This window comes from Triticum dicoccoides, chromosome 4A (genome assembly GCF_002162155.2).
Source record: "Triticum dicoccoides isolate Atlit2015 ecotype Zavitan chromosome 4A, WEW_v2.0, whole genome shotgun sequence".
Lineage (NCBI taxonomy): Eukaryota > Viridiplantae > Streptophyta > Magnoliopsida > Poales > Poaceae > Triticum > Triticum dicoccoides.
The window spans coordinates 382,618,579-382,629,191 of NC_041386.1; positions in this window are offsets into that span (position 1 = coordinate 382,618,579).

Sequence of the window (10,613 nt, forward strand, 5' to 3'; positions counted from 1 at the left end):
TTGCATAGCTTCTCATCTTACTCTTATTTGTGTATGTTAGCCACCATATTTGCTTAGCGCTTGCTGTAGCTCCACCTTATTACCTTATCCTACCCATAAGCTTAAATAGTCTTGATCTCGCGGGTGTGAGATTGCTGAGTCCTCATGACTCACAGATACTTCCAAAAGTTGCAGGTGCCGATGATACCAGTGCAGGTGATGCTTCTGAACTCAAGTGGGAGTTCGACAAGGACCTTGGTCGTTACTATGTGTCGTTTCCTGATGATCAGTAGTGGAGCCCAGTTGGGACGATCAGCGATCTAGCATTTGGGGTGGTCTTCTTTTATTTTGGTTCCGTAGTCGGACCTTGATTTTACTCTGGATGATGTATGTTTAACACATATTTGTGTGATTTGGCGATTGTAAGCCAACTCTTTATCCCTTTCTTATTCAGTACATGGGATTGTGAGAAGATTACCCCTCTTGCGACAAAACCACCATGCGGTTATGCCTCTAAGTCGTGCCTCGATACGTGGGAGATATAGCCGCATCGTGGGCATTACAAGTTGGTATCAGAGCCATCCCCGACTTAGGAGCCCCCTGCTTGATCAAATCGCTGACATTGTTGAGTCTAGAAAAAAATGTTTTGAGTCTTAGGATTATATATAATGGAGAGTATGATTCTTTTTACTCCTCAGTCCCTTCGTCGCTCTGGTGAGGCCTCCTGATGTAGATGTTTTGACTTTCCTCTCCTCTAATTTCACTAAAAAAAATCGGATCACGCGGGTATCTTGGGATCGTATCTATATTCTTGTGACGAGAACATTGTTCTTGGTGCCTCCTGACATTTAGGGGTTGTGGCAGTGTCCCGGGGAGTTGAGCTCCGCGGTGTTGTCGTCGCAATTTTATCGTTGCAGTTCTGGAATACCTGAGTTTGCTGACATCAAAAATCTCTTTTATGCAGTTAGTGGTGAGATAACCTCGACGCCACCCAGTACTGGGGCGGGAGTTCAGGAGTATTGCCATAACTCGTATAATGGATGCATTTCGAAGGTTGAGGTAGATGATTTCTGGAGTTTTCTTAGTTATGTGTTGACGGATGGATACAGTGGAGCGTAGGGCTTGTTAGTTGTGTGATATATATTGTGCCTCCCTGTATCCCCAACACCAGATTGCATAACTAGAAAGTTTCGGGAGTTTATAGGTGGGAATTCAAGTAGCTCCTAGAATATCTTTCCGACAGATGCATGATATGGGATTGGGTAAATCTCTATCATATGTTTGTTTCTGGCTTATTCTGCAAGCCAAATCCTTTGTTTTGTTTTGAGTTGTGGTACTCGAGTTGCTTCAATGTCAAGTGTTGATTCCATACTTTCCCTAAGCGGTGTTCTCATATTTCGATGTGAATGCTAATCCTTTCGGTCATCAAGTTTGTCATCTCACTTTCTTCTCAACCGGCGTGCTTCTCTTCAAGTTAAGCCGATCCCTTCAACATTTGCAAGATCAATTATCACTTCTTTTCAATGGTGTTTGTTTCATCCATCCCAAGATGCATTTGTTTTCCCACCCTCCCACCCTTTTTTTCTTCATGGAGCCAGAATCCTTAAGCAAGTATCCATTTTATTGATAGGAAGTCTGTCGGATTTCGGGTTCCGGCAGACCCTTGAGGTTCGAACATTGGGGTGCGCGTGGAGATTTCGCCTTCTACCTACCTGCACCCCTCCGCCTTGCTAAGATCTAAGCTATGGAAAGAACAGCACAAGAGACAAAGGGTTTATACTAGTTCGGGCCACTGTTGTGGTGTAATACCCTACTCCAGTGTGTGGTGTGGTGGATTGCCTCTTGGGCTGATGATGATGAGCTATACAAGGAAGAACAGCCTCGCGAGGGTCTATTCCTGGCTGGGGCAACGAACTACTAGGAGGAGTTCAGTCACCCTTCTCTCTCTCTCTCTCTTCTCGATTGCGGTCCTAGCTAGTTTCTGGGTGGCCGATTCTCCATCCTTCTACCCTGTGGGTGGCTAGTTCTATTTATAGGCAAAGGCCATGGGCCTCTTCCCCAAATATTGAGCGGGAAGGGCGCCAACAATTGGCCATTTTGAAGGGGAACATCTGGTACACTTATCCTGACTAAAATTGGTCCTCGCCTGCCAAAGACTCTGGTGGTGACACTGGCTTGGGCTCCACAATGACTTCCTCCCTGCCGTTGGACTGGTCTTGGTCTCGTAGCACCGAAATGGGTGCCTTTGCTTGATGCTCTCGCCTGCGCTTGCTCCCTTTGCACCAAAGAGGAAAGGAGGACACTACGCGGGCTGGCGCCCGCCTGGCGCCCTTGGTTGTCATGGCTTGCGTCACGGTCACCTCGTGAGGTACCCCGCCTTGATCTCTCCGCCTCCTCGCGAGCCAGCCTGATGAGGCCGTGCCTGAGGAAGCTCCATGTCATCTGCCCCGCGAGGCTTGGCCCCTCGCGAGGGTCTTGGGTCTGTGTTGATGAAGACGGGCCGTGCTGGGCCCCCTTTGAGCCATGCCGCAGGCCGCAGGCAGGCAAGTCTGGGGACCCCCGTTCCCAGAATGCCGACAAAGTCTCTCCATTATTTTCCGTCATTGTTCTTTTCCGGTGATTCTCAGGAAGATACTAACGGAGCTTCAAGTTCATCATTCTCCATTCTTTTCTTCTCAAGTGGATTCAATTCAAGCTTTGTCTATCATATTCTTTCATCATTTCAAATGTTGTCTCATGCCGGTGCACCTCTTAATTATCCACTTCTCGCCATTCATTTGTTCTCGAGTACTGAAGATATCTCGGGAGATTCGTGTTTTCATTCCTAATTCCGTTCAAGCTATCTCGATGTTGTTATCTCTTTCAAGCCATTCAATTTAACAAGTGCAATCTCTCGGTTTAAAATCACTTCAACGGTGTTTCTTTTCAGTGGGCCCTAACCCACAGGTCTTTTCCCAGGATCTTACCTGACTCTTCTAATTTTCTTGGAGCTATTCTCAAATCTTCTAAAGTTTGACGTAAGAATGATTTTTTATCAGTCAATTGCCTTCTCCAATATCGATTTCAAATTCTTTTCATCTTTGGCTCAACCTTTCCTCTTTTAATCATTCTGGAGTGTCTCAACAATTCTTGATGGTGTTTCTCGTCGTCATTCTCAGATTTGAAGACCGAAGAAGAGTTTCTCTTCAATCATATATGTTTTCTTGAAGATTCATGGTTCTAGCTTGATGCCATCCTCTCATAATTGTTTTCAATTGTGAGAATTCTTTTCACCCATCCGGAGCAATTCAGGAGTCTTTTCAGTTTGATTCTCCGAAGGCCATCATTTCGCGTTTATTCATTCTCAGCTTCCAGCTCTCATTCTCCAAATCTTACCGGTGCATCACTCAACTATTGTCTGGTCAGTTCATGATCTCTTCGTTTCACTTGTATCTAAATTCTCTCAAGTATCTTCATTCGTTTTCTAATTCTTCCTAGTGAATTGTGCCTTTGCTATGTTCATTTTCAATTCTTACGGTGGTTCATTCAAGATTTTTCTTCCTTCGTTATCATATCAATTCATTCATTGTTTCCAAATCCCACCGGTGGTTCCATCAAGACCTTCTCAAGTTTGCGCTATATCTCCCTTAATCCATTCAATGGGAATAAGTAGTATGCCAAATCTGTTGCTTGTCATCAATTTAAATTGGTGAGGGATACGCATAACATAATTCTTATTCTTATTTCCTCGAGATGAATTAATTCCTTCTTCCAGAGTTTGTTCATGAAGAAGAAATTCTTGGTTCTAAGTTATTCATCTTTTCTTTTCCAGAGTTCCAATTTTTCCTTGGTTATCTCATCACGAAGCTCCACCTAATCATTGCAAGGTTTCACCTTGTGTTTTCAACTTCTCTTTCTTTCTATCATCCTTTTATTACCAGAGTTCTTCATGGAGACTCTACATGGTGGTTCATCAAGGATTCCTTTCATTCTTCAATTGTTCTTCAAGATTTCTCTTGAAGTTAAGATCCGCCAAGCTATACTCTGAAATAAACATGTTGTTTGACAAATGTTTTGTTTTGAGGAGTTCAAACATTCTTCATCTGGCATCCGAAGTGTAATTCTTCTTACCTTATCTTTTGAGGTGGTGTTATGTCGTTCTTGATATTTTCCTTCATGTTTGGTGATTCACAACTTGTCAGGAATGAGATATTTAAACCCATCATTTTCTTCCTTGGAGTTATCTTGGTATATATTTCATCTAAAGCCTTCCATTGGGAATGTTTTTAATTATGGTGTTTATCAATGATCCAAGTTTTCCTCCTATTCTCGCGGTGAAAGAAGTTTTTCCATCTCTTCGTTCCTCTCAGCTAATCAATCTTTTGGTAGTGGCTGGTTGTCACCTCATAATTTGGAGATGTCTCCATAAGCCCATGAGGATCATATCCTTTCGTGTTGATCTTCCAACAACTCCGTTCAATCCTTCTTTTTAAGGATGCTCTCTTAAATTCATTTCAGGAAGAACATGTTGTTTTCTTCTCCGTTCTTTTGATTCCATTCTTACATTTGTTCTGGCCAAGAGCTACCTGCCTGCACCCCTCCGCCCCTCTGCCTCGCTAAGATCTAAGCTATGGAAAGAGCAGCACAAGAGACACAGGGTTTATACTGGTTCGGGCCACCGTTGTGGGGTAATACCCTACTCTAGTGTGTGGTGTGGTGGATTGCCTCTTGGGCTGATGATGATGAGCTATACAAGGAAGAACAGCCTCGCGAGGGTCTGTTCCTAGCTGGGGCCACAAACTGCTAGGAGGAGTTCAGTCACCCTTCTCTCTCTCTCTCTCTCTCTCTCTCTCTCTCTCTCTCTCTCTCTCTCTCTCTCTCTCTCTCTCTCTCTCTCTCTTCTCGATTAAGGTCCTAGCTAGTTTCTGGGTGGCCGATTCTCCATCCTTCTACCCTGTGGGTGGCTAGTCCTATTTATAGGCAAAGGCCATGGGCCTCTTCCCCAACTATTGAGCAGGAAGGGCGCCAACAATTGGCCATTTTGAAGGGGAACATCTGGTACACTTATCCTGACTAAAGTTGGTCCTCGCCTGCCAAAGACTCTGGTGGTGACGCTGGCTTGGGCTCCACAATGACTTCCTCCCTGCCGTTGGACTGGTCTTGGTCTCGTTGCACCGAAACGGGTGCCTTTGCTTGATGCTCTCGCCTGCGCTTGCTCCCTTTGCACCAAAGAGGAAAGGAGGACACTGCGCGGGCTGGCGCCCGCCTGGCGCCCTTGGTTGTCATGGCTTGCGTCACGGGCACCTCGTGAGGTACCCCGCCTTGATCTCTCCGCCTCCTCGCGAGCTAGCCTGATGAGGCCGTGCCTGAGGAAGCTCTGTGTTGTCCGCCCCGCGAGGCTTGGCCCCTCGCGAGGGTCTTGGGTCTGTGTTGATGAAGATGGGCCGTGCTGGGCCCCCTTTGAGCCACGCCGCAGGCCGCAGGTAGGCAAGTCTGGGGACCCCCATTCCCAGAACGCCAACAGTAGCCCCCAGGCCCAAGGCGCTCCCGGACTTGGCCATGCAGGGAGGCGAAAGGGCGAAGCGCCGCGGGCCCTAACAGTCTGCGGCCTTGGGCGCCGCGTGGCGGTTGACTGGGCGTGGGCGTCTCCACTTCCCCACGGCGCCTTGGCAACTGCACGGATTGGACAAGTCCCTACATGTAAAGCGGGTCATGATTACCTATGATCGTGGAGGTCGGTGGTTGGCCTTCGCCGGCCATAAGAACGGAACGGCATGCGCCCTTCCAGTCCATCCCTTCTTGCTTCTCCTTCTTCTCGGTCCTTCCTCCGTCTTGCTGCAATGGCTCCGATCCGCTGGTTCTTGACGGAAGAGAAGGGAAAGGCTCCCCGAGAGGAACCAGATCCGCTCCCGCCGAAGAAACGGCTCGCCCTCCGCGGCCAGGACGAGGGGGCCCATCAGGTGGTGTCGAGGCCCTGGCGCGAGCGGCCACCGCCGGGGTTCCCGCTTCCCTTGTATGCCCACATCGAGGGCCCTGAAGGAGTCGATGCCGATCGCCACGGGCGGCGCCGCCGTCGGCGCTGACGGGTCACGAAGGTGTGGGTCATCCCCCCTGGGGTCCACACCGAGGGCTCCTCCCGAGAGTTCGTGATCCACACCACCATGCCTCCTCAGTCTTGGATTCACCTTCCTCCCTTCTTCGCCTCCATCATTCGGCAGGGAGAACTCCTGGAGCTTTGGCTGCAGCACACCGGCTGCAGCACCCTCGCGACCGAGGCAGAGGTCGCGGTCGTTGCCCCGGGCGAGGTCTTCATGACTCGAGGCTGGAGCGAAATCGCCTGGGTTTGCAGGACAAGAGGCGCCCTCGTGATCCACTTGGAGTATGACGGTGCTTCGGTGATGTTCTTCAAGGTCTTCGATGCAAACGGGCGCCGGCTGGAGTGCTGCCCCGGGAGAGGTGGTCGGGACCCTGCTACGGCGAGGACTGGGCCCGCCGACCGCTCCCTTGGCGGCTCCTCAGGCGTCGGAGGCGTCGGAGGTTCCAGCGACTCCGGTGAGCTCTTCGCGACTCCGGAGACGAGCGACGACAACTACGAGCCCCCGAGCCAGCGCCGCTCCTGGAGCAGGGCGGGCTCGTCAGGCCGCCGCCAACTCTGATCTGGATGGGGTTGGTGCCGGTGCTCGACGGCCCACTGTTGATGATGGCGTCTTTTGCAGGGGCGCGTGTAGTTATTGTACTTTTAGGATCTGTTCCCTGCGAGGAATCAAAGACGCGTCCCGTGGGGGCTTGTAAGGTGCTTGTGATCCTGTTTTGTTAATATAACCCTTGTCGTAGAACTGTGCGAGTTGCTCATTCCATCTTAGCTCAGTTCTCCCTTTCGAACCTCACGAGGGCTTGGTGCTCTGCGCCGACAGGTCCCAGTCCCAAGGCGGCTTCAGCCGTCACTGGTATGCCAGGTCGCGATGCCGTGGTCAAGGCCAGGAGGTGAGCGACCCGGGGTCCGGTAAGAGCCCCTGAGTCGCGATGCTTAGGAGGTCCCCTTTGGCGCTCAAGCAGCCGTCGTTCGGTGAGAAAGGAGAGCGGCGTTGCTAACACGGGATTGCATTAGGTGTGGGAATGGTGCCACGGTAGCTGGTGCTTCCGGGTGGTGACTTATCTCGAGAATCAGGGGCCGCTCTCTAGTGTGTCGCCGGGTCCGTGCATCGTCAGGCGTGAGGTTGCTTGGCGAGGTCCTCGCGTGTCCCTCCCCTCTCGCCTTTGCTCCCCTTTCTGCTCTACGTCCTCGGGTCCCGGCCCTCGAGCGAGTCTCACCCGTCGCTGGTATGCCAGGTCGCGATGCCGTGGACAAGGCCAGAGGGTGAGGGCTGGAGAGCCAGTAAGAGCCCTGAGTCGCGATGCTCAGTTACCCCCCCCCCTTTAACGTGCAAGTGGTCGGCATGGAGAAGAAGAGATGCCGTGGACACGCATCAAATAATCAAGCATGGTGGGTCGAACGCATAGCCGGAAATAAACGCAAAAGGGATACATGCCGCTGGGTCTGGCCCGAGCGACTTGGGGATGATGCAGCCCGTGGGGCGCCCCCAACAAGGTAAGCTAACAACATGAAATAAAAGGGATACGTGCCGCAGGGACGGACCCATGCGGCCTGGGAATAATGCAGCCCTGGGGGGCGCTCCCAGCTAGAAATGAAACTTGAAAGATGTCACCTGATGATGTTGAGGACGAAGGAGTGTTGGTGTAGCTGACCCGGTGGGCTGCGGAAGCCGATCCTCATGAGCCCCCAGGCCCAGGGGCCTCGGGAGGCTCCGGAGGCGCTGGTGGCTCCTCGCGGACCATCTCCATCTCCGCCAGGGTTGCGGAACGCCTAGCCTCTTAAGCCTCCATGATGCCCCTCATGAGGCGCTGGTACGTGGCAGCCGCGTTCGGCAAGCCGTAAGGCATGCGAACATAGCTGTGGGGTGGACCTTCGCAGCGCCCCACTCGTGAGGGCCAGAGGCGCTCCAGAGAGGTGACTCGATTGAGCCCTGGTATGTCGATGCAGATGCGCAGCCCACCATCCTCGCCTGGACGGGGAGCCACAACTGGTAGGCGGCGGCCGCCTCTCATGACTCTTGACTCCTGTAGCTCCTGAATGGCCTTGCTGACGAACTCCTGAGGGTCCGGCCCTCCTTGCCTTACTCCTTCTTGAGGGAAACATGCTTCGAAACACGCCTCCATGTGGTGCCCAAGCGCCTCCCTCGTGACCTTAGCCAGGTCGGTGGCCCTCCAGGGAGAGCCCCCGAGCCCTGCCTGAGGAGGGCGCCGGGCGCGCTTTCCTATGCGATGGAAGGAGGTTCCCCCTGGGCAGGCGCGGGCCCTGAGGGGCCTGCCTCCTGAGGGGCCAGGCCGGACGATGTTTTCTTCTTCTTGGGGGCGGTCTCGGGAAGCCTCCTGCTTCCGCGATCCGGGTCTTCCAGTGATGCAGCCTGACAGGCTCGTTCCAGGGAACACACTGCATCCTTCTCTTCATAGGGCACCGTGATGACTCCGCCACTTCCTGGCATCTTGAGGACATTGTAGCCGTGGTGAGTCACGGCCATGAACTTGGCCAGCACTGGGTACCCAAGGATGGCGTTGTACGGCAGGCGAATGTGGGCGACGTCGAAGTCGATGAGCTCAGTGCGGTAGTTGTCGCGTGCCCCGAAGGTGACAGGGAGGCGGACCTGACCAATCAGGACCGTGGAGCCGTCGGTGACTCCGGAGAAAGGCTTGGTTGGCTGAAGCTGGTTGTAGGGCACTTGGAGATTGTTGAATGTTTCCACGGACAGGACGTTGAGCCCTGCCCCGCCATCGATGAGGGTCCTGGTGACCACCATGTTACTGATGATTGGGGAACACAGCATCGGGAGGACTCCGGCTGTGGCCGCACACTTGAGCTGATCCACTGAGTTGAATGTGATGGCGCACGCCGACCACGTGAGAGGGCGCGTGGCTTCCATCTTGGGGAGGACTGCATTCACTTCGCGGGCGAATTGCTTGAAGATGCGTTGAGAGGCTGGGGCTTGAGCCCCGCCCAGGATGCAGGTGATCACGCGCGGCTCCTGGGAGCCCCTAGCCCCCTCGTCCTGATGGCGGTCCTCGTTTCTCCATGGCTGCGGTGGCAGCGGAGGTAGGCCTGCATTGCCTTGCGGGCGATCCTCGCGAGGTTGATCCCTCCAGTCTCCCTCGCGAGGCGGGTCTTGCCAACGATCCTCGCGAGGTCGATCGCGCCACCCCTGGCGCGGGCAGTGGTCTTCCCAGCATCCTGTGTTCCTTACTCCTCCTCGACCGTAGCCCCGGTCACCTCGGTCGGGGCAACAGCCGATCCTTCCTTCTCGCACGGCTCGGAGCTCTTGACACTCGTTGGTGTTGTGAGTGTGGAGGTCGTGGTACACAAAGTATCGACTGCCCTTGGGAGGTTCGGGCTGATCTCTGCCCCGCTTGGTGTCTGGTTCTGCCGCAAGAACGGCAGCCCCCTTGCGCTTCACATCCTTGGCCTTGGGCTTCTTCTCTTCTGGGTCTGCGGTAGGCAGCTCGAGGAGGGAGAGACGCCTTTCCTCAGCCCTGGCGCACTTGGTTGCCAAGTTGAACAACTCCAAGGAAGTGCACAAGTCTTCATGCATCGCCAGCTCCTCCTTCATCTTGACATCGCGCACGTCGTCGGAGAAGGCTGAGATGATGGCCTCCTCGGTCACCTTGGGAATCTTGAGGCGTGCGTTGTTGAAGCACTGGATGTACTTCTGCAGGGTCTCTCCAGGTTGTTGCTTGATGTGGCGCATGTCGCTCACGGCGGGTGGTCGGTCGCGAGTACCTTGGAAGTTGGCGATGAAGCGGGTGCGCATCTCGTCCCAGGAGGAGATCATGCCTGGAGCCAGGTTGAGGAGCCTGGTGCGGGCCCCGTTCTTGAGCGCCATGGGAAACCAGTTCGCCATGACCTTCTTGTCTCCGTTGGCAACTTCGATGCCCAGCTCATAGAGCTGGAGGAACTCCGCAGGGTCGGCCGTGCCGTCGTAACGAGGAGGCAGGTCTGGCTTGAACTTGCTAGGCCACACGACGCTGCGTAGCTCGGTGGTGAAGGCGCGGCAGCCTGCTGTGGCCACGGGAGGCCTTGGGTGACGGAGAGCTTGGTCTTGCATGTCCCCACGCGCTGCAGCTAGGAGCGGCATGGGGTCTTGACGCGCGGGAGCAGGAGCATGGTCGCGACGTGTTGGAGTAGGGAGCGCCCGGGCAGCTTCTTGCGGGCGAGGGACTTCTTGGCAGCTCTGCTCTTGCCGCGCTGGCACCTGACGGAGCGGGTTCCACCGAGGGGCCACGCGCCTTGGAGCCATGGCGCCTTCTTGAGGAGGAGGCAGCCGTGGCGCCGTCGGAGCTTCGTCGCCCGCGCGGGGCGGGGTGCGGTGCAGCGGAACGAACAGCGTAGGAGAGCCCCCTGCGGCGCGGACGAGCTCAGCGACGCGGTCAAGCCATTCTTCGTAGACGTCGTCGACGGGACGGTAGCGCAGGACCTCGTTTGCCACGATGAGCGCAGCTCGAGCCTCCATGGGTGCGTGGAGCGCGCGGGATGAAGAACCAGCTGGGGTGAGCGAGGGAGTAGCGGTGCGGCCGTCTTGCCGCACGGACGGATGCTGAGACGACGC